At 37.5% G+C, this 27074-nt stretch overlaps 1 long non-coding RNA gene across 4 annotated transcripts in view; it reads left to right on the top strand.

The window, feature by feature from the left end:
* Nucleotides 1–27074, top strand: part of LOC129533505 (uncharacterized) — a 281213-nt gene that overhangs the window by 180458 nt on the left and 73681 nt on the right. For all 4 annotated transcript variants that reach the window (XR_010133932.1, XR_010133931.1, XR_010133934.1 and 1 more), the window contains exon 3: nt 9376–9530. This is a non-coding gene — a long non-coding RNA (uncharacterized lncRNA). The remainder of the gene's footprint in view (nt 1–9375; nt 9531–27074) is intronic.

Genomic DNA, 27074 nt, shown 5'->3' with positions numbered 1-27074 from the left:
ACGTAACAAAGTACCACACATTAGGTGGTTCAAACAACAGAAACTTATTTTCTCACAATTCTCAAGACTGATCTCAAGTGAGATCAGGTGTCGGCAGGGTTGGTTTCTTCTGAGGCCTGACTCCTTGGCTTGCAGATGCCTCCTTCTAGTGATGCACATGGTCTTCCCTCTGTGTGCATCTGTGTCCTAATCTCTTCTAAGGACACCAGTCATATTGAATTAGGGCCTTAGTTCCTTCAGGCTGCTACAATAAAATACCGTAGACTAGGTAGCTTTTATAAAACAGAAATTTATTTTTCACAGTTGTGGAGGCTGGGATGTCTAAGACCAAGGCACCAGCAAGCTTGATGTCTGGTGAGGACCTGCTTTCTGGTTCACAGATGGCACCTTCTAGTTGTGTTCTTACATGGTGGAAAGGGCAAGACAGCTTTTTGGGATCTCTTTTTAGAAGGGCACTTGTGTGGGTTTCACTCTTATGACCTAATCATCTCCCCAAAGCACCACTTCCTAATACCATCACTTCGGAGTTTAGGATTTCAGAATATAAATTTTGGAGGACAAAAACATTCAAATCATAGCAGGGCCCATTCTTAATGATTTCATTTTAATTTACTGATTTAAAGGCCCTGTCTCCAAATACAGTCAGATTCCAAGGCATTGAGTGTTAAGACATCAACATATAAATTTTATGGGGATGGGAAGAAAAAAATTCAGCCTATAAAAATCAGCGTTCTTTGTATTCTGGATGTGGGAGAAGACGCATACATTGGTCATTGGTTCAGAGCATATTTAGCACTGTGTAGGACTATACCCCAAATCTGTGAGATATTTCCTTCCAGCTTCTGAATGATGTTCTGCATGCAAGGATCATTAAATATCATAAGTTCCACCTGATTGCCTTATTTCTTTCAGAATAAAACGGCTGAGTTTTTTTGTTAAAATCATAATATTTAAAAAATACCACCTAATCAATTCATGATTGCTAATCACAATAAGGAGAGTCTCCAATGGGAAAAACTGCTACTCCTTTATAATGGAAAGGATCCAGTAGTTGACTGGTTACCTGAAACACTGGACAGTATCCCAAGGCTCAGCATTGTTCTCTGTTCCTGGCATATGAGACACACTTTAGCCAGATGAAGTTTATTGAAGGAAGGCTTGAGGGCTCAATTTCTGCATAACCTCTGACTTGCCAACATGGCTACTTTGTTTTGAACGTATTTATCAAGCTCCAGTATAGCTGTATGAAGAGCCAACCTTATAGCTGCCTGTTCACTGGGAGTGTCCTCTTTAGTGAGAGCCTTGTGGTGAGTCATCAACCAGTGAGAACAATATTCTTGCACCTTAGGCTATTTCACATACTTCTCCAACTCTCCTTTAATCAATTTCTTTTCTGTTTTTCGCAAATGCTTGGCTATTTGTAGGCAAAGTATTAGCCACATCCGTGTATTGTTATAGATCTCTGCCTCAGGTCACATCTCTTTTCAGGCAAAGTCGGCCAAAAAGTCTACACTCAAGATCAGCCCACTCATTTCTCACTACATTAAACATATGCTTAAAGTATGGCCTGACAATTCACTTCTAAGTATTTGCTGAAGGCATATAAAAGCACATATTGATAAAGGATTTGTACATAAGCATTCTGGGTGGTTTTATTCTTAATAACCCCAAAATGGAAACAATTAATATGTGAATAGATAAGTTATGATGTAAATAAACCATCAAATGCTACCAAGCATCACAAATAAACTGCTGATTTATGTGTCAACATGAACAAACTACACAGATTTTGTGTTGAACAGAATAAACCAGACAAAAAATATATACTGTATAATTTCATTTATTAAAACTACTAGAACAGGCAAAACTAAAGTGCTAAAAATCACATCAGTGGTTCTCTATAGTGGGAGTGGGTGTGGGGACAGGGACTGCAAAGAAGTACTGGTCTACGCAGACATGCAGTAACCAGAACTCATCAAACTGTACACTTAATATTGTGGAATTTATTGTATGTGAATTATACTTAATAAAGTTGATTTAAAAATAAGTTCTGTTCAATGGAATTTCTCCGTTTTTCAATATCATCCAAGGCTACTCACAAGTGGGGCTATAATGACCATAGCAATACACTTGCCACTCATACCAACATTTAATAAAGTGCCATCTGCAAACAAGGCTTGAATGATTTTCTCCCCAGCCATAGAGAATTTTCTCTAAGGCCCTATGTGTGGATTTAGGAAATATGGCTTATGTGGCAGGCACATTGGGAAATGGATCCATCTGCTCATGTAAAATCCTTGTGTTTTTATGACCTTCTCAAGCCCAGTCTTGCATATATTACTTCTACTTGGTAATGAGAAACTGTTGGGCATTCCAAGTTTTATGAGTTGATGCATCAGATAACACCAAGGTCATGATGAGCAGTACAGATCGGAGGCTACTGTTTACTCATGTCCTGTGCTCATGTTTCTGATCTCTAGAGGACTATCAGCAGCAAGCAGTTATTTTTTTATTATAAAAGGCTCACTGAAAAGAGCATAGCTTTGTTTCAGAACCCAGGTGTCACTGTTGTGATTCCCTTTCCAGTTTTGCAGTATGCTCCCTAGTATTCCAATCTGCCTCAGAGACTAAGTGCAATTGAACCTTCGTGGTCATAAAGAACAACTAGCAAAGCTATTTATGCCAGACAGCTTTCTCTTGCTCTAGGGTATTCTCCTTGTTAACAGCCTTTCGGGCTATTCAGAAAAATAGTTTTGAACAGCATATTTGAATATGGCATATGTTGTTTCTAAAACCCAGGGTCCCACATACTTCTGTACCATGTAGAAGTAGAAAATGTACAGTAAACTACGTCACTTCTGGACACATAGGAACAGCAATAGGATTGCAGGCCTTGACTTTTCCTTGAATTTACTCTGAATTCTGGCACATAAATGTCAGTCTGAGATATCTGGAGTACCTGCTATCACTCACTCTCTAAGTCCTAGTAATGTGATGACATCAACATACTAGAGGAATATAATCCATGAGACAGTTAGATGATTGAAGGTTTTGCAAACTGAATTGTGACATAAAGACAGAATTGATAAGTCTTTTGTGTATGGTTGTCCTTTCAAAAATTTTCCCCTTCTTGATTAATAGCTGCATACCATCTTCTAGTTTATGTGCTAATTTGTTCCAATAAAGAGTTCTCATCTTTATTTTCAGCAAATTAAGTTTAAACAATAATCCATTGTAATTTTTCAAGCTTTTTTTCATAGTGCACCTGCATGGGTTTAACACTTGGGCTTTCCAGCTTGACCTGGCTAATATATATCCCTATGTCAGTAGAAAGGCTAACCTGGAGTTTCAGGAGGCGGGCAGGTGACCTGGGTAGTCAATTCATTACATTGCACCATTGACCAATGTATGTTTTGTTTCTCCATATCTAGAATACACAGAAACATGACCCAAGTGATAGACGTATATAAGTGGCAGGTCTCACTATCACATCAGATGACTCACAGAATTTTTGTTTCTGTCTTTATAACCCTTTGCTTTGCTGGTTTAGAAGCCTTAGTACATAAAGGGTGTGAAGGAACCCAGAATTCAGCAATCTCAAGATCCCCAACTCTTTTATTTCACAGCCTTCTCTTCAGGAAGTATTCTAAGACTGGCTTAGTATCTCCCAACCCAAAGTCAGAGGAGGAGAAATGAGTTCAAACCTTAAAACTTAAACTTGGTCTTTTTGTTTATAGCAGAGAAGTTTAATTTTTCCTCACACCTACTTGCTTTGAAATCTTTACATAATTCTAGAAATCTTGACTATCTGATATTCCTGTTCAAAGAAGGATATTAAAAGTGGAAAATCAGAAAAAGTGAAGGCCTGCTGGAAGCAACACACTGTTGGCATGAAGAAAATAGAAAAAACTGATATGTAGTAGCAAAAGACAAGAAAAATATTGCTAATATAAGAATTCAGAATGTTATCTATAGACTTTCTATGCATTCTAAATGCTCTGAAATGAATAGGTATTACCTTTACATTAATAAAAAAGTGTTATGGGATATTCTGAAATCATTATACTACCTGGAATCAGATAGTATAACGCCTTTAGTTTTGTTCTTTTTGTGCAAGGTTGCTTTGGCTATTAGGAGATTTTTTGTGGTTTCACTTGATTTTAGGATTGCTTTTTCTATTTCTGTGAAAAATGCCATTGGAATTTTGATAAGATTGCATTAAATATGCAGATCACTTTGGATAGTATGGAAATTTTAACAATATTCTAATCCATGAACATGGAATATCTTTCCATTTATCTGTGTATTCTTCAATTTCTTTCATTAATGCTTTGTAGTTTTCGGTGTTCAGATCTTTCATCTCCTTGGTTAAATTTATTCCTAAGTAGTTTATTTTATTTTTTTTCATGTTATTGTAAATGGAATTGTTTTCTCTATTTCTTTTTCAGCTAGTTGGTTGTTAATATAAAGAAACACTACTGATTTTTGTACATTGCTTTTGAACTTATACTTTACTAAATTAATCTATTCTAACAGTTTTTTTTTAAGTAGAGTCTTTAGGATTTTCTATATATAACATCATACCATCTTCAAATGCAGTCTGTTTTACTTCCTCCTTCCTGATTTGGATGCCTTTTATTTCTTCTTGCCTAATTGCTCTGACTAGGGCTTCCGGTACTATATTGAATACAAGTGGTGAGAATAGGCTCACTGTTTTGTTCCTGATCTTAGAGGAAAAGCTTTCTGCTTTTTACCATCAAGTATAATATTAACTGTGGGCTTGTCATCTATGGGCAAGCCCACAGTTAATATTATATTTATTATGTTGAAGTACATTCCTTCTATACATAATTTGTTGAGATTTTTAATCATGAAAGGATGTTGACTTTTGTCAAATAATTTTCTGTATATATCGAGATGATTACATGATTTTATGTTTTATTTTGTTAATGTGGTATATCACATTTATTGACTTGTGTATGTTGAACCATCCTTGTGGCCCAAGAATAAATCTTACTTCATCATGGTGTATAATCCTTTTAAAGTGTAGTTGCATTTAATTTGCTAGTATTTTGTTGAAGGTTTTTGCATCTATGTTTATCAGGAATATTGGCCAGTAATTGTCTTTTTTTGTGGAGTTTTAAACTATGCTAATTCAAACAGCATGGTACTGGCATAAAAAATGGACAGAGAGACCAATGGAAGAGAAGAGATTGCACTGACATAAATCCATGCACTTAACAGCTAACTGATCTTCAACAAAGGTGCTAAGAAAACACACTGGAGACAGTAGTCTCTTTAATAAAGGGTACTGGGAAAACTGGACCTTTATCTCATACCATTTACAAAAATCACCTCCATCACTCAGGAAAACCCCCAAATTCATCATTTTGAGTCTGAGTGTGACCTGATTTTTCCTGGATGCTGGGCAAGAGCTCGGGATGCAGAAAGCTGTCACACTGGCCCTCTGCCTTTGCAAAAAGGCAGAGGGTCCACTGAGCTGTTTAACACTTAAGCCATCTGTGGACAGCAAGGCTAAAAGAGTGCACTGTAACACAAGCCCACTTGAGCTTCAGAAGTCACAGGCTCCCACCCCTGGACACTGCCATGGGCCCGGAGCCCAGGGCACTCATTCTGGCTCCTGCACCTGTAAATCTTTCATCCACATGGTCCAAAGTCATATGCCCTTTCACTAAAGCATGTGACTCAGAAGGTAAACACATCGTTTTTATTCATATCTTGCTGGTCACACCCACCTGCAAGAGAGGTTGGAAAATTCAGTCTTTCACCTGAGTGTTTATGTGCAGTCTACAAGCTGAAATTATGTTAAACGAAAAACTTTAGACAAATTTAACATAGCTTATTTGAACAGAGAATAATTCTTAAATTGGGAAGCATTCAAAACCAGAAGAGGTTCAGAGAGCTCCATTCAAAGGAATGGGCAGTGAGTTTTTTAGACTCAACACCGAAACAAAGTATATAAATCACCTGATTGGCCACTTATCTTATTTAGGCATGGTGTGATGAGACATTTACTTTATTTGGGCATGATCTCATCAGTTATCTACCTGTGATTGGCTGAAGCTTGGCTACTTGTGTTTGACTGAAACTTGGCTGTTTATCAGAAAATATACTCCTAAATAAAGTTTGTTTGTATATTAAGTTATGTTGTGGTAGAAACTCAAATTATGAAGAAATTGATATGGATAGGAGACAAGAAAATGCTGGGTAGAAGAGAGTGGTACCCCCGCAAAGGCCCCATCTTCAAGTCTGGAAACCTGCGGCCCTAAATGAGAAGAGGCATTCCTGTTTCCCTGCCCCAAAGTTGCATTTTGGTCCACCACACCCTCCTGTCCTGTATCTGTATAAACCCCAAACCCCGGCTCCACAAGGAGATAAACAGAAGAGCAGAAGAATGTCAGAATGGCATGGCAGAGAGAAGAGAAAGAGCGTCTGAACAGCAAGGGGAGTTTGGCTGCAGATGGTTGGAGAGATTGGCCACTAGGCGGCCAAACTCCAAGGGAAGATCATCTTCCCACTCCTTCCCACTGAGAGCCACCTCCACCACTCAATAAAATCCCTGCATTCATTCTTCAAGTCCATGTGTGACCTGATTTTTCCTGGATGCCGGACAAGAACTTGGGATGCAGAAAGCTATCACACTGGCCATCTGCCCATGCAAAAAGGTAGAGGGCCCACTGAGCTATTTAACACTTAAACTGTCTGTGGATGGCAAGGCTAAAAGAGTGCACTGTAACACATGCCCACTTGGGCTTTGGGAGTCACAGTCTCCCACCTCTGGACACTGCCATGGGGCCGGAGTCCAGGGGCACTCGCCCTGGCTCCTGCGCCTGTCCATCTGCATGCTTCCTCTCCCGTAAGGGGTTTAAGTGCAGAGTGGCCAAACAGACAAGCCATACCCCTGTTGCATATCCTGGGAGGGGGTCAGGGAACTCTCCCATTTCAAACTCATCAAGCCAATGGCTTCCTGGCTATTTAATTTAACAGACTTTTTGGGTGCTTCCCAATTTAAGAATTGTTCTCTGTCCAAATAAGCTATGTTTAATTTGTCTAAAGTTTTTCTTTTAACACAATACAATTTCAGTTTTTAGATGGCACATAAGCACTCAAGTGAAAGACTGAATTTTCCAACCCCCCTTGCAGGTGGGTGTGACCAGCAAGGTATGAATAAAAATGATGTGTTTACCTTCTGAGTCACATGCTTTAGTGAAGGGGCATACCATTTTGGACCATGTGGATGAAAGAAAAACAGAGCATCATTCTAATACTCTACCATGAGAATGCCAGAGCAAGAATAAGAAGATGTCTAGAAATCTGATTACTTTGCAGAATGAGATTGTCATAGGAACTTACATAAGAGAAATAAATTCTTTCTTTTTTAAACTATTGTTGTTTTAGACTTCATTAAAGCATCCACCTCTATATTATAAGCAACCTTATATCATTTATTATCTGTATCACTCATGTGTTTGTTCCTATAGATACCTTAGAATTTTAGTTACCTTCTCACTTACATGTATCTTCTTCACCCAATGTGAAGAGGGATCACAACTTTTGTATACAGTTATGTCCAATGCAGTCCCTCCCATACACATCCAGGTCTATCACAGTTCATTATTTAATAACACAGTCATACTCTATTTCTTCATTATCTTGGAGAATAAACTGTTTTACGTAAGTGCATTTACAAATGATATCCCAGCCTCAAAAATATTTCAAAGATCTTTTTCAATTTATTTTTTAACTTTTCCATAAGTTATTGGCTGTGGGAAGGAGATGACAGGAGGGCAGCCAGTTTTAAGAAGAATATCATGAGCTCAGCCTCAGTGTGAAGTGAGGGTGCATTACCCAAGAAAAAACATCAAGAAGGAAATTAAGAAGATGGGTAGAATGCTTAAAAACAGTAACTCCATCATTAGATAAAATGCAAATAGTTTTTCTGAATGGAAGCCTCGACTAGCAGGAGTGTGGACAACTCTCTTAATTCTCTTCATAAGTTCCTGTGCCCAGGGACAGGAACTTAAAAGATGAAAATGCCTGTGCACAGTCCAGGAGAAGAAAATTACATCGAGGAGTAAAAGCAGCAGGATCCTGAGGCAATTAGTGTGGAAGCAGAAGGCAGCAAACTGCTGCCATCCCTCATTTCTTTTCAGTGAGCTTCACTCAAACACACTTGAGTGATGACGGTATCTTAACTTAGGGGCAGTGCTGCTCTCTGCCTGAGATATTGATCATAGGTCAGGAGAAAAGCTGTCTGCCCAGCCTCATTCTCTCTGGCTTTGGGAGTGCTTGGCTAGGAGACTCTGAATGAGGCATTACAGTACTTACTTGCACATCAACTGTTCACATCACTTCCTCCAATAGATCTTTTGACATAGGATGTTTTTGTGCTACAGAAATGCTACAGAAGCAATTATTCATCATTCTGTTCCAAAAGTGATGAGCAAACATTTATGGTAAAAATGACAGTCCCTTGTTCTTGATTCTTAAACCAAAAAGGGCCTGAAAAGCATTTTTTTTTCCTGTACGATTATGGCAAATTTACTTCGTGGAAAAATCTGATCTGAACCCTTATAAGGCTATTTACCATCTTTTTTCATTTTTAAAGCATTTTTTGATGAAATCCATATGTTTCGCTGTAAAAATTATTCTGTTTGATAATGAACAGCCAGCCCAGACCCCACTGGTGGTGGTATCTATATCTGAAATCTGTAGTATATTATGTTTGGAGAATCCCCAAACAATTCTGAATGCTGAAATACTTCTGTCTTTGAGGATTTTGAATGAGGGATTGTAGACCTGTATTTTGTAGGTTTCTCCTGTATCACCCACAATTCATTTGTGTTATTGGGTAGAAATAGACATTTTCTCCTGTTGAGCTTTAGCTTTTGGTTCAGTCTTGTTGAAAGAGAAAACAATCCAGCAAACCTATTCCTGAAGTCAGTTCTTTCAGTCTCATGTAAAGCCTGCCAGGATCTCCAGGGATGCTGTGACACACAGCATTCCAAACAGAGAACTAAGATACTGAGTCTGCAAAAGGGAATTTGGGATCATAGAGGAAACTGCATTCAGAATCCATGAGATGCACAATCCTTTACATTTACTTCTACCAATATGATATAAGTACTTCCTACTTAAACTTTTCCTCTCCTCCCATAAGTTAGTGTACCCTACATAGTGTGTATATATATAGCCTTTCTGTGCTCTACTTTTTCACCTGTGCTCAAGGATAGATTTTTTATTAACTTGTTTATCTTAAGTTGACAATGTTTAATTGTTACTTGTTTTGAAATTTACATATTAGTAGAGAATAAACATTAAAGAAAGCCATTAACTATTAATTGTGCATTTCAGGAATCAGCTGGCTGGAGGAATTTTGGAAGGGGTGAGGCACACACTTTCTTCTATGTTCCTGAAACCACAACATTGTTAGGACTCATCTGTTCATGAGACCAGACCAATAGAAAATGAGCACTTCGTGGATAAAAAATACAGATGGAAACTTAGTGGTGAGTTAGACATAGTTCAGAGTTCTGATTATAAAAGACTTTTCTTCATGAAATCGTTGTTACAAATATTCTATAACAGTATAGTGTTTTTATAGCTGTGTGCAAGCACACACGTCTTTGTTTTGTGTTGTTTTTATTTTTATTTTTTCTGAAAAGCATCTCTACAAAGAAGTCTGATGTCTGGTACTTGCCAATGTCATATGCAGCCAGGGTGTATAAAGGAGAAGGTATATCTTGTGAATTCCCATAATCTACGACACTCATGAGCCTGAATCTGCACAAATAATAGTTTGCCAGAGATGAGGCAATCCATGCGTCTCTCCTTCTGGCAGTTTATTAGTCTATTCTTGTGTTACTATAAAGAAATACTTAAGGCTGGGTAATTTATAAAGAAGATAGGTTTAATTGGCTCACAGTTCTGCAGTCTTTACAGTAAGCATGACATCAGCATCTGCTAGGCTTCTGGTGAGGCTTCAGGGAGCTTTCAATCAATCACAGTGGAAGGCGAAGGGGGATCCCAGCATATGAGCCCAGCCCAGAGTCTAGGACCTCCTTCTTTTCTCTCTTGCTCCTTCTCTGGCCATGTGACACGAGAGAGAAGAGGGAGGTCCTAGGCTCTTTTAAAGAACCTGATCTTGCATCAACTGAGTGAGAACTCACTTATAACCAAGGGGATGGTGCTAAACTGTTCATAAGGGATCCGGCGCTGTGACCAAATCACCTCCCACCATGCCCCACCTCAAACATTGGGAATCACATTTCAACGTGAGATTTGGAGGGACAAACATCAAAACCATGGCAGGCAACATGGGAAGAGAACCTTGAAATCCTTGGCATTGCATTGGAGTAGCCAACATGCAGGCTCTCCTTCCTTCTGCAGCAGGAGAAGTTTAGAGTAATGAGTTCAAATGTTTGAGAAAATAATGCCCAGAATTGAACAAAAGGTTTTAACTTTACTACAAACACAGGTACACAGCAATGAGAAAACCTGTATCCTAGATCAGTAACAGTTCAGTCACCCCATGAACAGTGTCACCCCATGCTTCCTAGACCACCCCAGCAGGTACAATGTCGTAGACCATACTTTATCAAACTAATTTAATGAATGTATCAGGAACATGCCTTTATGTCACTGTAGTAAGGAGTAGTGTATGCTGCCTAGCATAGGGTTGTGCATTGCATCATCTGTCACTATTCTGCTGGATATTACAGTGCATTTCATAAGCACCATAGCATTTACATTGCAGACCTGCATGATTACTTTTTATAGTCCCTGTTATGTGAAGTCTAACTTCATGTCTCTGTAGCTGTATGAAATACACTGTTTGCTTCATCTCTGTCACCTGCCACCTTTAACATTCAAGGCAATATATTATCACCAATCACTGCGAGTCCTAAATTATGACATCTTGACAGAAAAGGCTTTTTTTATCCACTTGTTTTGTTGAGCTAGCAGAGTCTGCAGAAAGGTTGGGGGAGGAAAGAAGAGAAAAATTCTGATTAAACAATATCTTAATAGAGTGGTGTCTGTGGGTCAAAAACGTTTTTGTTTTTATTTTCTAGTTTCTTTTTATTATTTGATTACACAAGTAATCACTGTGTAATAATGAGTAAATAAAACTCTTACAGTTTTAAAAATTTGACCATGATATGAAAAAAGCAGAAAGAAAATGTCAGACTTAAAGTGATAGTGTATTTGAAATATTAATATGGATCTCATTCAGAGAAACTTTGTATTGCTTTCTACCTTCTCTTTTTTGCTATACAAATGGACTAATTATATGGGACAGAAACACATCTCGAATGAAAGTTAATGTTTAGTTTCAGGTACTTCAACTAGCCTCTGCATATCATTAAAAGCTGTTGCAAAAAGCATCCTAAAATGTTCTTCATAACAAATGTTAGTGCCTTTTGGGTGTGAGAACTACATGCTGCTATAAATCCTTTAAAAATGTTGGTGAATGACTACAGCTTTATGATTGACATGTTTCTCGGTTCACTTTAGAGGCAGTTTAATATTTTTATGTGGAAAAACTATAGAAGAGATCATGTCACTTTGATTTAATCGTTTCTTGAGGACTTATTATTATCATTTTTGAGATGGAGTCTCGCTCTGTAGCCCAGGCTGAAGTGCAGTGGCAAGATCTTTGCTCACTGAAACCTCTGCCTTCCGCCTCCTGAGTTCAAGTGATTCTCCTGCCTTAGCCTCCCGATTACAGGTGGGATTAGCTGGGATTACAGGTGTCTGCCATCATGCCTGGCTAATTTTTGTATTTTTAGTAGAGATGGGGTTTCATCATGTCAACCACGCTGCTTTCAAACTCCTGACCTCAAAGGATCTGCCCGCCTTGATCTCCCAAAATGCTGAGATTACAGGCATGAGCCACCATGCCCAGTCTTGAGGAATTATTTATACCTAAATATTATCCCTTTATAGAGCGGTCAGAAGCACCAGAAATTGAGGAAAAAGGATCAGGTACCTACAATTTGATCTTTTTTTTTTTTTTTTTTACAGCATCTCACTGTTTTGTAAGAAGATGTATTTTAATGATTCATTTCTTCAGCTACTTCCTAGAAATGGGCATAAGATTTTGCATTTACCCTGTTCTATGTTGGTCCTACAAGATACCAAACAACCAATTTAATTAAGAAAACTGACAGATATAATTTAATTGGCTTACGAATTAACTGATTTAATTGGCAAAGCAGGGATCTTTTAGAGGTGAAGGGTAACTGGACAGTGGAGCTAGGGGTGGGCATTATTCCAGGACTTGAGGACTGTGAACTTTATAAGGTATTTAACAGAAGATATGCATCAAAACATGAGATGACCCACTAGAGACTGTTCTTCTTTGGCAAGCAGCGTGACTGAGTTGAATTTGAGCCAACTACCTGTCCCTTAAAGATGCCTAAGAAAAACAAACATGCCCGTAAGTCAAAATGAAGAACTCAGTTTATTGCAATGGTGGATGTTATATGGAAGTTGGTGTATAATTTATTCTTTGTTAAATTTATGTTTAGTATCGGGCCTGTCTTCCAATAAAAGAGAAGGTATGTTTTTTTGAGTTTACGTGGTTTTGATAGGGAAATTTGAACACCAGTTTAATGGCTTTAATCCAGAAAAATGGAGTAGTGGAGCCATATCTTTGGAGGAAGCTTTGAATTCTCAGACCAATAGAAAGACATTTAGTTTACTAAGAGATAACTGCTTTTTACTCTCTCTCTCTCTCTGGCGGGATAATATCTTGTAATTAAAACAATTTGAAAGAGGCTAGACCACTGAATCATAAAATTCCTATCGTAGATACTATACATCCCATGACTAGTGTAGGCATTTTGGCTGTTTTTCTCTTAACCATTGGCTTTTGTTTTATTCCACTGGGCTGCTTACATTGGGTGATTTTAGTTTTGCTTTTGTACCAAGCGGTCTGAATTATCTCTTAACTATTATTTAGAATCAGTCTCTTTCCTAACTTCTAGACATCTTTCTCTGTGCTACATCTTCTTAGATGGTATTGTCATTAGCATATTATCTGCGTGTTTCTCTTGAACACATTGACTTGCTTCGATGTTGAAGACACCAGCTCCAGAAAACTTGCATTCTAGACCTGACTCTGCAGCTCACTGACTTTGTGACTTTCAGCAAATTGCCTAACCTTTACAGACATTGCTCCACCACTGAAAAAATGAGGATACAAAAACTCGATTACCCATACTCATAGCAGTTGTGAGACTGGAAAATGAACAAATGGATGTAAAAATGATGTTTAGGCAAGGATAAGTTTGCTGTGTTTTCAGCCTCATAGTTGAGGAGTTGTGGGCTCAGACAGTTTAAAAGATTTGCCCTAGTCACATAGTAAGTTGGTGAATGAGTGAATGATTAACTTTTCTATCTCTAATTCAGTATTTTTTTATTTAAAATTTTAATTAATTCATTTATTTATTTTGGAGTTATAAACATTGGTTGGTGAACATTTTGTTAAAGTATAATATATATAGAAAAATGTATATACCATAATTATACAACTGGCTGGAATTTCACAAAGTGAAACAGATCTCATAAATAGAACATCACCAGCACCGCAGAAGCCCTGCTCCCCTCCGCGCCCCCACCGCCACAGACTACCTTGCCTCTTTCTAGATGTAATCCTCTCTACCCTCAATCCAAGGATAACTATACTTGACTACTAATGCCATAGACTAGCTTTGACATTTTATGCAATACAAGGGGAAGAGGAGCTGTGATGCAGACTTTTCAGCCTCAGCTCATCCCATGAGGAGCTCTGAAATTAACGTGTGGTCAGAGTTATCCCATGTTGGGCCCAAATGGCCAGGTATATTCCCTTTTCTCCATCAATCATTGGCTATGAGCGAGGCAGCTCTCTGCCACTGAAGTGCTTTCTGAAGAATTTGACAGCTGAAAGTAGCCTGCTCACAGCTTTCTCAGCAGTGAAGACAGCATATCCTTCCTTAAGAGTATCTGAGTGGTGTATCTCTGTGTCTATCCAATTATAAAAATAGAAACACACAGTATTTACTCTTTTGTTTGATCTTTTTGCTCAACATCATGCTTATGAGATTTATCCATGTTGCTGTGTGTAGCTGTTGTTCATTCTTTTTGTTACATAGCATTCTGTTTGAATATACTACCAATTATGTATCCATTATATTATTGATGAATAATGGGGTATTTTCTGGTTTGTGGCTATTACAAATGGTGCTTCTATGACAGTTATACAGTACATATTTTTGATGGTGAACATTTGCATGTGTTTCTTTTGGTGAGTGAATGTTGGTGGTTGGTAGTTAGGCATGTATACACAAGAATAGAATTAATGATTAATATGTATACATACATTCAATTTCAGAGGATAATGCCAAGCAGTTTTTCAAAGTACATGTGAGTTGTTCCACATTCTTCCTTGCCAGCAATTGGCATTGTCTCATCTTTTCCATTTCTAACTTTCTGGTATATATATATATATGTATATATATATATATACATGTATATATATATATACGTATATATATACATGTATATATATATACGTATATATATACGTATATATACGTATATATGTATATATATACGTATATATACGTATATATATGTGTGTATATATATATGTATATATACGTATATATATGTATATATATGTGTGTATATATATGTATATATATATGTATATATATATACACACTACATTAAGGTTTTGGTTTGTATTTCCTAAATGGTTAATAAAGCTGAATCTTTTTAAAGAAAAATTTTTATTAAGCACTTAGATATTTTCTTTTGTATAATGTATTTTCAAGTTGGCTCAAACAATGGAAGGAAAATTCACTTGAAAGTAATTTATCAGGTAGTATTTCCATGAAAAGTGTTACTATCCTACGACCCTAGTAGGATAATAAAGGATGTGGAAAGGAAAAGAAGCTAAATAGTAATGGCATATCAAGCAATTTGCACAGAGGATGACTTTGGTTCAGAGCTCCCACAGAGAGTGTACTTTCACAAACCTAGATGGTATAGCCTACTACACACCTAGGCTATAGGTTATCATCTCATTTCCTCCTTGCCTCCCTGTAACCACTATTATTCTCCATCTCTGTATGTTTAACTTTTTTGTAAGATTCTACGTATAAGTGAGATCGTATAATATTTTTTCTTTCTGTGTCAGATTTATTTCTCTTAGTATAATGTCTTCCAGTCTTATCCACATTGTGGCAAATGGCAAGATCTTATTGTTTTTTAGGACTGAATAATATTCCATTACACACACACACACACACACACACACAAACACACACACATATCACAGCACACACACACACAAACACACACCCCATAGTCTCTTTCTCCATTTGTCCACAACCACTAAGTCTTCTTGGTTATTGTGAATAATGCCACAATGAACATGAGAGTGCAGATACATTTACAAGATTACAAGGTGATGATTTTATTTCCGTTGGGTGTATGACCAAATGAAGGAATGCTTGGTCATGTGGTAGTTCTATTTTTAGTTTTTTTAAAAAAATTTCCATACTGTTTTCCATAATGGCTGTAACAATCTACATTTCTACCAATGCAGTATGAGAGTTCTCTTTTCTTTGCACTTTAACCATTTGTTATCTTTTGACTTTTAAAAAAAATTTTTTTTAAATTTTTTTTATTATTATACTTTAAGTTCTAGGGTACATGTGCACAACGTGCAGGTTTGATACATAAGTATACATGTGCCATGTTGGTTAGCTGTACCCATCAACTCGTCATTTACATTAGGTATTTTTCTAATGCTATCTTTCCCCCAGGCCCTCACCCCCTGACAGGCCCCAGTGTGTGATGTTCCCCACTCTGTGTCCAAGTGATCTCATTGTTCAATTCCCACCTATGAGTGAGAATACGTGGTGTTTGGTTTTCTGTCCTTGTGATAGTTTGCTCAGAATGATGGTTTCCAGCTTCATTAGTGTCCCTGCAAAGGACATGAACTCATTTTTTTATGGCTGCATAGTATTCCATGGTGTATATGTGCCACATTTTCTCAATCCAGTCTGTCATTGATGGACATTTGGGTTGGTTCCAAGTCTTTGCTATTGTGAATAGTGCCACAATAAACATACGTGTGTGTGTCTTCATAGTAGCATGATTTATAATCCTTTGTGTATATACCCAGTAATGGGATTGCTGGGTAAAATGGTATTTCTAGTTCTAGATCCTTGAGCAATTGCCACACTGTCTTCCACAATTGTTGAACTAATTTACATTCCCACCAACAGTGTAAAAGTGTTCCTATTTCTCCACATCCTCTCTAGCACCTGTTGTTTCCTTACTTTTTAATGATCGAAATTCTAACCAGTGTGAGATGGTATCTCATTGTGGTTTTGATTTGCATTTCTCTGATGACCGGGGATGATGAGCATTTTTTCATATGTCTGTTGGCTGCATAGATGTCTTCTTTTGAGAAGTGTCTGTTCATATCCTTTGCTCAATTTTTGATTGGGTTGTTTTCGCATGTAAATTTGTTTGAGTTCTTTGTAGATTCTGGATATTAGCCCTTTGTCAGATGGGTAGATTGCAAAAAATTTCTCCCATTCTGTAAGTTGCCTGTTCACTCCAATGGTACTTTCTTTTGCTGTGCAGAAGCTCTTTAGTTTAATTAAATCCCATTTGTCTATTTTGGCTTTTGTTGCCATTCTTTTGGTGTTTTAGTCATGAAGTCCTTGCCCATGCCTATGTCCTGAATAGTATTGCCTAGGTTTTCTTCTAGGGTTTTTATGGTTTTAGGTCTAACATTTAAGTCTTTAATCCATCTTGAATTAATTTTTGTATAAGGTGTAAGGAAGGGATCCAGTTTCAGCTTTCTACATATGACTAGCCAGTTTTCCCAGCACCATTTATTAAATAGGGAATCCTTTCCCCATTTCTTGTTTTTGTCAGGGTTGTCAAAGATCAGATGGTTGTAGATGTGTGGCGTTATTTCTGAGGGCTCTGTTCTGTTCCGTTGGTCTTTATCTCTGTTTTGGTACCAGTACCATGCTGTTTTGGTTACTGTAGTCTTGTAGTATAGTTTGAAGCCAGGTAGCATGGCGCCTCCAGCTTTGTTCTTTTTGCTTAGGATTGTCTTGGCAATGAGGGCTCTTTTTTGGTTCCATATGAACTTTCAAGTAGTTTTTTCCAATTCTGTGAAGAAAGTCATTTGTAGCTTGATGTGGGTGGCATTGAATCTATAAATTACCTTGGGCAGTATGGCCATTTCCAAGATATTGATTCTTCCTATCCATGGGCATGGAATGTTCTTCCATTTGTTTGTGTCCTCCTTTATTTCATTGAGCAGTGGTTTGTAGTTCTCCTTCAAGAGGTCTTTCACATCCCTTGTAAGTTGCATTCCTAGGTATCTTACTCTCTTTGTAGCAATTGTGAATGGGAGTTCACTCATGATTTAGCTCTCTGTCTGTCTGTTATCAGTGTATAGGAATGCTTGTCACTTTTGAACATTGATTTTGTATCCTGAGACTTTTCTGAAGATGCTTATCAGCTTAAGGAGATTTTGGGTTGAGACAATGGCGTTTTCTAAATATACAATCATGTTATCTGCAAACAGGGACAATTTGACTTCCTCTTTTCCTAATTGAATACCCTTTATTTCTTTCTCTTGCCTGATTGCCCTGGCCAGAACTTCCAACACTGTTGAATAGGAGTGGTGAGAAACAGCATCCTTATCTTCCGCCAGTTTTCAAAGGGAATGCTTCCAGTTTTTGCCCATTCCGTATGATATTGGCTGTGGGTTTGTCATAAATAGCTCTTATTATTTTGAGATGCATCTCATCAATACCTAGGTTATTGAGAGTTTTTAGTGTGAAGGACTGTTGAATTTTTTTGAAGGCCTTTTCTGCATCTATTGAGATAATCATGTGGTTTTTGTCATTGGTTCTGTTTATGTAATGGATTACGTTTATTGATTTGTGTATGTTGAATGAGCCTTGCATCCCAGGGATGAAGCTGACTTGATCATGGTGGATAAGCTTTTTTATGAGCTGCTGGATTCGGTTTGCCAGTATTTCATTGAAGATTTTCACATCGATGTTCATCAGGTCTAAAATTCTTTTTTTTTTTTTTTTTTTTTTTCTCTGCCAGGCTTTGGTATCAGGATGATGCTGGCCTCATAAAATGAGTTAGGGAGGATTCCCTCTTTTTCTATTGATTGGAAGAGTTTCAGAAGGAATGGTACATGTTCCTCTTTGTACCCCTGGTAGAATTCGGCTGTGAATCTGTCTGGTCCTGGACTTCTTTTGATTGGTAGGCTATTAATTATTGCCTCAATTTCAGAGCCTGTTATTGGTCTATTCAGAGATTCAACTTTTTCCTGGTTTAGTCTTGGGAGGGTGTATGTGTCCAGGAATTTATCCATCTCTTCTAGATTTTCTAGTTTATTTACATAGAGGTGTTTATAGTATTCTCTGATGGTAGTTTGTATTTCTGTGGGATCGGTGGTGATATCCCCTTTATCATTTTTTATTGCATCTATTTGATTCTTCTCTCTTTTCCTCTTTATTAGTCTTGCTAGCAGTCTATCAATTTTGTTGATCTTTTCAAAAAACCAGCTCCTGAATTCATTGACTTTTTGAAGGGTTTTTTGTGTCTCTATCTCTTTCAGTTCTGCTCTGATCTTAGTTATTTCTTACCTTCTGCTAGCTTTTGAATGTGTTTGCTCTTGCTTCTGTAGTTCTTTTCATTGTGATGATAGGGTGTCAATTTTCAAGCTTTTCTGCTTTCTCTTGTGGGCATTCAGTGCTATGAATTTCCCTCTACACACTGCTTTAAATGTGTCTCAGAGATTCTGGTACATTGTGTCTTTGTTCTCATTGGTTTCAAAGAACATCTTTATTTCTGCCTTGATTTCGTTATGTACCCAGTAGTCATTCAGGAGCAGGTTATTCAATTTCCAGGTAGTTGTGTGGTTTTGAGCGAGTTTCTTAATTCTGAGTTCTAATTTGATGCACTGCGGTCTGAGAGACAGTTTGTTGTGTTTCCTGTTCTTTTATATTTGCTGAGGAGTGCTTTACTTCCAATTATGTGGTCAATTTTAGAATAAGTGTGATGTGGTGTTGAAAAGAATGTATATTCTGTTAATTTGGGGTGGAGAGTTCTGTAGATGTCTACTAGGTCTGGTTCAGAGCTGAGTTCAAGTCCTGGATATCCTAGTTAACGTTCTGTCTTGTTGATCTGTCTAATATTGATAGTAGGTTGTTAAAGTCTCCCATTATTATTGTGTGGGAGTCTAAGTCTCTTTGTAGGTCTCTAAGGACTTGCTTTATGAATCTGGGTGCTCCTGTAATGGGTGCATATATATTTAGGATAGTTAGCTCTTCTTGTTGAATTGATCATTTTACCATTATGTAATGGCCTTCTTTGTCTCTTTTGATCTTTGTTGGTTTAAAGTCTGTTTTATCAGAGACTAGGATTGCAACCCCTGCCTTTTTTTTGCTTTCCATTTGCTTGGTAGATCTTCCTCCATCCCTTTATTTTGAGCCTATGTGTGTCTGCATGTGAGATGAGTCTCCTGAATACAGCACACTGATGGGTCTTGACTCTTTATCCAATTTGCCAGTCTGTGTCTTTTAATTGGAGCATTTAGCCCATTTACATTTAAGGTTAATATTGTTATGTGTGATTTTGATCCTGCCATTATGATGTTAGCTGATTATTTTGCCCGTTAATTGATGCAGTTTCTTCATAGCATCGATGGTCTCTACAATTTGACATGTTTTTGCAGTGGCTGGTACTGGTGGTTTCATTCCGTGTTTCGTGCTTCCTTCAGGAGCTCTTGTAAGGCAGGCCTGGTGGTGACAAAATCTCTCAGCATTTGCTTGCCTATAAAAGATTTTATTTCTCCTTCACTTATGAAGCTTAGTTTGGCTGGATATGAAATTCTGGGTTGAAAATTCTTTTCTTTAAGAATGTTGAATATTGGCCCCCGCTCTCTTCTGGCTTGTAAGGTTTCTGCCGAGAGATCCACTGTTAGTCTGATGGGTTTCCCTTTGTGGGTAACCCGACTTTTTCTCTCTGGCTGCCCTTAACATTTTTTCCTTCATTTCAACCTTGGTTTTTCTGACAATTATGTGTCTTGGGGTTGCTCTTCTGGAGGAATATCTTTGTGGTGTTCTCTGTATTTCCTGAATTTGAATGTTGGCCTGCCTTGCTAGGTCAGGGAAGTTCTCCTGGATAATATCCTGAAGAGTGTTTTCCAACTTGGTTCCATTCTCCCCATCACTTTCTGGTACACCCATCAGATGTGGATTTGGTCTTTTCACATAGTCCCATATTTCTTGGAGGCTTTGTTTCTTTTTACTCTTTTTTCTCTAACCTTGTTTTCTTGTTTTATTTCATTAATTTGATCTTCAATCACTGATATCCTTTCTTCCACTTGATCGAGTCAGCTATTGAAGCTTGTGCATGCATCACAAAGTTCTCATGCCATAGTTTTCAGCTCCATAAGGTCATTTAAGTTCTTGTCTACACTGTTTGTTCCAGTTAGCCATTCGTCTAACCTTTTTTCAAGGTTTTTAGCTTCCTTGTGATGGGTTTGAATATGCTCCTTTAGCTTGGAGAAGTCTGTTATTACCTACCTTCTGAAGCCTACTTCTGTTAACCCCAAAGTCATTCTCCATCCAGCTTTGTTCCATTGCTGGCGAGGAGCTGCAATCCTTTGGAGGAGAAGAGGCGCTCTGATTTTTAGAATTTTCTGCTTTTCTGCTGTGGTTTCTCCCCATCTTTGTGGTTTTTATCTACCTTTGGTCTTTGATGTTGGTGACCTACAGATGGGGTTTTGGTGTAGATGTCCTTTTTGTTGATGATGATGCTAGTCCTTTCTGTTTGTTGTTTTCCTTCTAACAGTCAGGACCCTCAGCTGCTGATCTGTTGGAGTTTGCTGGAGGTCCACTCCAGACCCTTTTTGCCTGGGTATTACAAGCAGAGGCTGCAGAACAGCAAATATTGCTGCCTGATCCTCCCTCTGGAAGCTTCGTCCCAGAGGGGCACCACCTATGTGAGGTGTCTGTTGGCCCCTACTGAGAAGAGTCTCCCAGTTAGGCTACATGGGGGTCAGGGACCCACTTGAGGAGGCAGTTTGTTCGTTCTCAGAGCTCAAACACCATGTTGGGAGAACCACTGCTCTCTTCAGAGCCCAGATGGAAATGCAGAAATCACCCGTCTTCTGCATCAATCATGCTGGGAGCTGCAGACCAGAGCTGCTCCTATTCAGCCATCTTGGAACGAATCTCTTGACTTTTTGATAGTAGTCCCCCTAACAAGTGTGAGGTGACAGCTCACAGTGGTTTGGTTTGCATTTCCTTGATTAATGATATGGAACACCTTTTATATAACTGTTGGCCATTTTTTTTTGTCTTCTTTGGAGAAATGTCTATTCAGGTCTTTTGCCCGTTTAAATTTTTTTTTACTATTGAATTGTATGTGTTATTTATGAATTGTGGATATTAACCTTTCATCAGATACAGAATTTGCAAATATTTTTTCCTAATCTGTAGACTGTTTCATTTTGTTGTTTCCTTTCTTGTACAGATGCTTTTTAGTTTGTTGTAGTTCCATATTTTTATTTTTGTTATTGTTGCCTGAGTTTTTAGTATGGTATAAAAAAAATCATTGCTGAGGCCAGTGTTCAGATGATTTTCCCCTGTGTTCTCTTGTAGGTGTTTCATAGTTTCTGATCTTATATTTAAATCTGCATTCCATTTTGAGTTGATTTTTTTGTATGATATAAGGTAAGGGTCCAATTTCATTCTTTTGCATGTGGAAATCCAGTTTTCCCAGCACCATTTGTTGAAAAGATAATCCTCCATGTATCCTCTTGGTGTTCTGTTAAAAAAAAAAAAAGTTGACCGTATATGTTTGGTTTTATTTCTGGGTCTCTGTCCTATTCTACTCATCTTTGTGTCTTTTTTTATGCCAGTATGATACTGTTTTGATTACTATAGCTTTGTAATATAGTTTTAAATCAGTGCTATGCCTACAACTTTGTTTTTCTTTCTCAGAATTGTTTTGGCCATTTGGCCAAACATTTTATGCTTCCATGTAAACTTTAGGATTGCTTTTCTATTTCTGTGGAGAATGTCATTGAGATTTTGATAGGAATTGCTTTGAATCTGTTTATTGCTTTGGGTAGTATGAATATTTTAACAATATTCTTCCAATCCATGAGAACAAGATACCTTTCCTGTGCATTTATTTATGTCATCTTTAATTTCTTTTAACAGTGGTTTACAGTTTTCAGTGTACAGGTCTTTCTCCTCCTTGGTTAAATGTATTTCTAAAAAAATTTTTGGTTGCTGTTGTAAGTGGGATTGTTTGATTGATTTCTTTTTCAGCTAGGTCATTATTTGTGTATTAAAATGCTGCTGATTTTTTTGTGTTAGTTTTGTATTCTGCAACTTTAGTTAATTCACTTACTAGTTCTAGCAGTTTTTTTGTGTGAAATCCTTGCAGTTTTATACATGTAGAATCATGTCATCTACAAATACAGATAGTTTTAATTCCTTCTTTTTGATTTGAATGCCCTTTTGTCTATTTTTCCTAATGTGATTGCTCTTTCTGGGACTTCCAGTAGTATGTTGAACACAAGTGGCAAGAGTAGACATCCTTGCCTTGTACCAGGTCTTCGTGGAAAAGCTTTTAGTTTTTCCCCATTGATTATAATGTTAGTTGTAGAGTTTTCATAAATGGCCTTTATTATGTTGAAGAAATTTCTTTGTTTACCTAAACTGTTAACAGTTTTTATTGGCTGGGTGTGGTGGTTCACTCCTTTAATCCTAGCACTTTGGGAGGCCAAGGCGGGCAGATCATGAGGTCAGGAGATTGAGACCATCCTGGCTAACATGGTGAAACCCCATCTCTACTAAAAATACAAAAAATTGGCCAGGCATGGCAGCGTGTCCCTGTAGTCCCAGCTACTCTGGAGGCTGAGGCAGGAGAATGTCGTGGACCCAGGAGGTGGAGCTTGTAGTGAGCCGAGATTGCGCCGCTGCACTCAGCCTGGCTACAGAGTGAGACTCCGTCTCCAAAAAAAAGAAAAAAAAAAAGAATTTTTAGCAAGAAAGGATTTTGGACTTTGCCAAATGCTTTTTCAGTGTCAATTGAGAAAGTTATGTGTTTTTTTTTTGTACCTTTTGTTCTGTAAATGTGATGTATTACGTTGATTTCCATATGTTAAACCAGCCTTACATGTCAGGGATAAATCCCACTTTGTCATGATGTATATTCTTTTTTATTTTTATTTAAATAGTTTTGGGGGAAAAGGTGGTGTTTAGTTGCATGGAAAATTTCTTCAGTGGGTAATTTCTGAGATTTTGGTGCACCCATCACTCAAGCAACATACTCTGTATCTAGTGTATAGTCTTTTATCCCTCATCCCCTTCCCATCCCTCCCCCACCCCAAGTTCCCAAAGTTTGTTTATCATTCTTATGCCTTTGTGTCCTCATAGCTTAGCTCTCACTTACAAGTGAGAACATACAACATTTAATTTCCCATTGCTCAGCTACTTCACTTAGAATAATGGTCTCCAACTACATCTAGATTGCCACAAATGCCATTATTTCATTCCTTTGTATGGGTGAGTAGTGTTCCATGGTGTGTGTGTGTGTGTGTGTGTGTGTGTGTGTGTATATATATATATATATAATATATATATATATAAAATTAGGACTAATTTCCTTCCATTGGCACGATATATATGTATATTCAGTCGAACTTATTACGAAGTTCAGCTAGGAACTTCCTTCACTCTGTGGACCCTCCCCAATTCTGCTGGTTGCCTTCTTTTCCCCAAGGACCTCTGTGAGATAAGGCCAGGTATGGCCTCCCTGTGCTTGAGCTGAGGACCAGGAGTGCCTAGAGGGCTCTTCCTGCTGCTGCTTCTACTTTTATATTTAGCTTGGCTCTGTAAATCCATTTTAGCTCTAGGTAAGGTTAAATCCTTCCATGATCTGGATTTTCAGGTTTCCCAGTGGGGATTTGTGTTCAGAGGACTACTTTTCCCCCTCAGACTTTGGGAGCTCACAGTTTTTTGGCTGTCTTGGAGTGTTTGCAGCGGCAAGCCACTGCTTTCAAAGGATCTGTGAATTCTTTTGGTTTTCCTGGTATGTTCCTGTGGTGATTCATAGAGCAAAAGTTCACAATGTGAGTCTCCTGATGCTGTTCTGTCTATCTTAGCAGGAGGTGCACCTTATTCCTGTCACCTATCTGCCATTTTTCCTTCTCTTTTTCTTAGACTAATTGAAGATTTGCCCATTTAATTTTTCATAAAACTAACTCAGTTTTATTATTTCTGTGTTTTTTCTGTTCTCTATTTGACTTATTTTTGTTCTTGTTTTTATTATTTCCTTCCTTCTGCTAATTTTAGGTTTAGTTTGTTGTTTTTTCTATTTCCTTGAGACATAATGTTAGACTATTCATTTAATATCTTTCTTTTTAAATGTAAGCACTTATTGCTATAAACTTCCTTCTTAGAAATTCTTTTGCTGTATTCCATAAGTTTTGTTATGTTGTGTTTCCATTGCTGTTTGTCTCAAGATATGTTAAAATTTCCCTTTTAATTTCTTATTTGATCCATTTGTTGTTCAGATGTATACTGTTCAATTTCCACGTATTTATGAATTTTCCAAAATTCCTTCTGTTGATTTCCAGTTTTCTACCAAAGTGGCCTGAAATAATGATATATGTAATTTCAATCTTCTTAAATGTGTTAAGACTTGGTTTAACAAATTTAACATACAATCTAGCCTAAAAAATATTCTACGTGTGCTGGAAAAAAATATGTATTCTACTGTTGTTAAATGGGAAGTCTTGTATTTGTGTTAGGTCCATTTGTTCAAAAGTACAATTAAAGTTCAGTATTTACTTGGCTGGGAGCGGTGGCTCATGCCTGTAATGCCAGCACTTTGGGAGGCTGAGGCAGGCGGATCACGAGGTCAGGAGATCGAGACCATCCTGGCTAACACAGTGAAACCTGTCTCTTCTAAAAATACAAAAAATTAGCCAGGTGTGGTGGCAGGCACCTGTCGTTCGAGCGACTTGGGAGGCTGAGGCAGGAGAATGGCATGAACCCAGGAGGCTGAGTTTGCAGTGAGCCGAGATCACGCCACTGCACTCCAGCCTGGGCGACAGAGTGAGACTCCTTCTCAAAAAGAAAAAAAAATTTCAGTATTTACTTATGGATCTTCTCTCTAGTTGATCTGTCCATTGTTGAATGGAATATTGAAGTTCCCTACTGTCGCATTGCAGTTTATTTCTCCCTTCATATCCATTAATATTTGCTTTGTGTATTTAGATGCTCTGATGTTGTGCCATAGATATTTACAATGGTTATGTTCCCTTGGATTCACTCATTGAAATAATGACCTTCTTTGTCTCTTTTAACACTTTGTGACTTGAAGTCTGTTTTCTCATTTATAAGCATAGTTAGCCTGCTCTCTTTTGGTTACCAATTGCATTGAATATCTTCTTTCATCCCTTCGCTTTCAGCCTATGTGTGTTCTTAGAGCTCAAGTGGGTCTCTTTTAGTCAACATGTAGTTGGCTCTTATTTTTAAAAAACATTAATTCAGCCACTCTGTTTTTTGATTGGAGAATTTAATCCATTTACATTCAAGATCATTAGTGATAGATAAGGACTCCCTATTGCCATTTGATTATTTGTTTTTGGTTGTTTTGTATCTCTTCTGCTCTTTTCTTTCTCTCTTGTTGTCTGCCTTTGTGATTTGATAATATTCTGAATTGTTAAGATTTGATTAGTTTCTCATTATTGTTTGTATATCTTCTATAGTTTTTTCTGTGATTACCCTGAGGCTTACATAAAATATTTTATTGTCAACTATTTAAAGCTGATAGCAACTTGACTTCTTCACGTACAAAAACTCTAGACTTCCACTCCCTCACACACAACTTATGTTTTTGATGTTACAATTTGTGTATTTTTATATGTTTAATCCTTAACAACTTGTTATAACTTTTGTTATTTTTAACTGTTTTGACTTTTAGCTGTCATACTAGGGATATGTATAATTTATATACCATCATTTCAGTACTGAATATTCTGGATTTGACTATTTCTGAGTTAAATATAAACTCTCTGTATGTACCAGTGACTTTTATACTTTCATATGTATTCATGATAGTAATTATCATCCTTTAGTTTCCTTTGAAGAGCTCCCTGAAGCATTTCTTGTAAGACCAGTCTAATGGTAACAAATTTCTTTAGCTTTTGCTTATTTGGGAAAGACTTTATTCTCCTCCATTTCTGAAGGACAGTCCTGCTGGATATAGTATTCTTGGCTGCCAATTATTTTCTTTCATAACTTTGGATATACCATCCCATTTTTTCTGGCCTATAAGATTTCCGCTGAGAAATTCAATGATAATATTACTGTGATTCCGTGACATGTGACTTGATGCTTTTCTTTTTCCTTTTAAATTATCTCTTTGTCTTTTGATTTTGACAGTATTATTATAATATGCCTCAGAGAGAACCTCTTTAGTTGTATCTGTTTTTGGACTTTTGATCCTCATGGATCTGGTTGCCCATATTTCTTTCAAGACTTGAGAATTTTTCAGCAATTATTTTGTTAAAGAAACTTTCTGCCTCTTTCTCTGTCTTTTCCTCTTTTAAAACTGCCGTAATATGAAAATTTGTTAATGGTGCCCCATAAATCCCATAGGCTATCTTCATTCTTTTTATTCTTTTACCCTGTGATTGAATTGCTTTAAAAGAGTTATCTTCTAGTTCACAGATTCTTTCTTCTGTTTGATCTAGATGCAATTTGTAAATTTGTAAATTTTCATTTTTTGGGCATCACTTACTGGAGAATTATTGTGTTTAGCAGAGGGAATCTCTCTATTGTGTTTAGCTGAAGGAATCATGTTTGACACAATCCACAGGCAGCCATGGCACCATGAAAATTCAGGGCACAGGTGCCTAGAGAGGCTGTGGAGCTAGATTCCTGGGCTCAGGATCTTGCAAAACTACTGTAGTACCTGGG

Source organism: Gorilla gorilla, chromosome 4 (assembly GCF_029281585.2).
Source record: "Gorilla gorilla gorilla isolate KB3781 chromosome 4, NHGRI_mGorGor1-v2.1_pri, whole genome shotgun sequence".
Lineage (NCBI taxonomy): Eukaryota > Metazoa > Chordata > Mammalia > Primates > Hominidae > Gorilla > Gorilla gorilla.
This window is presented reverse-complemented; position numbering and strand designations above follow the sequence as displayed.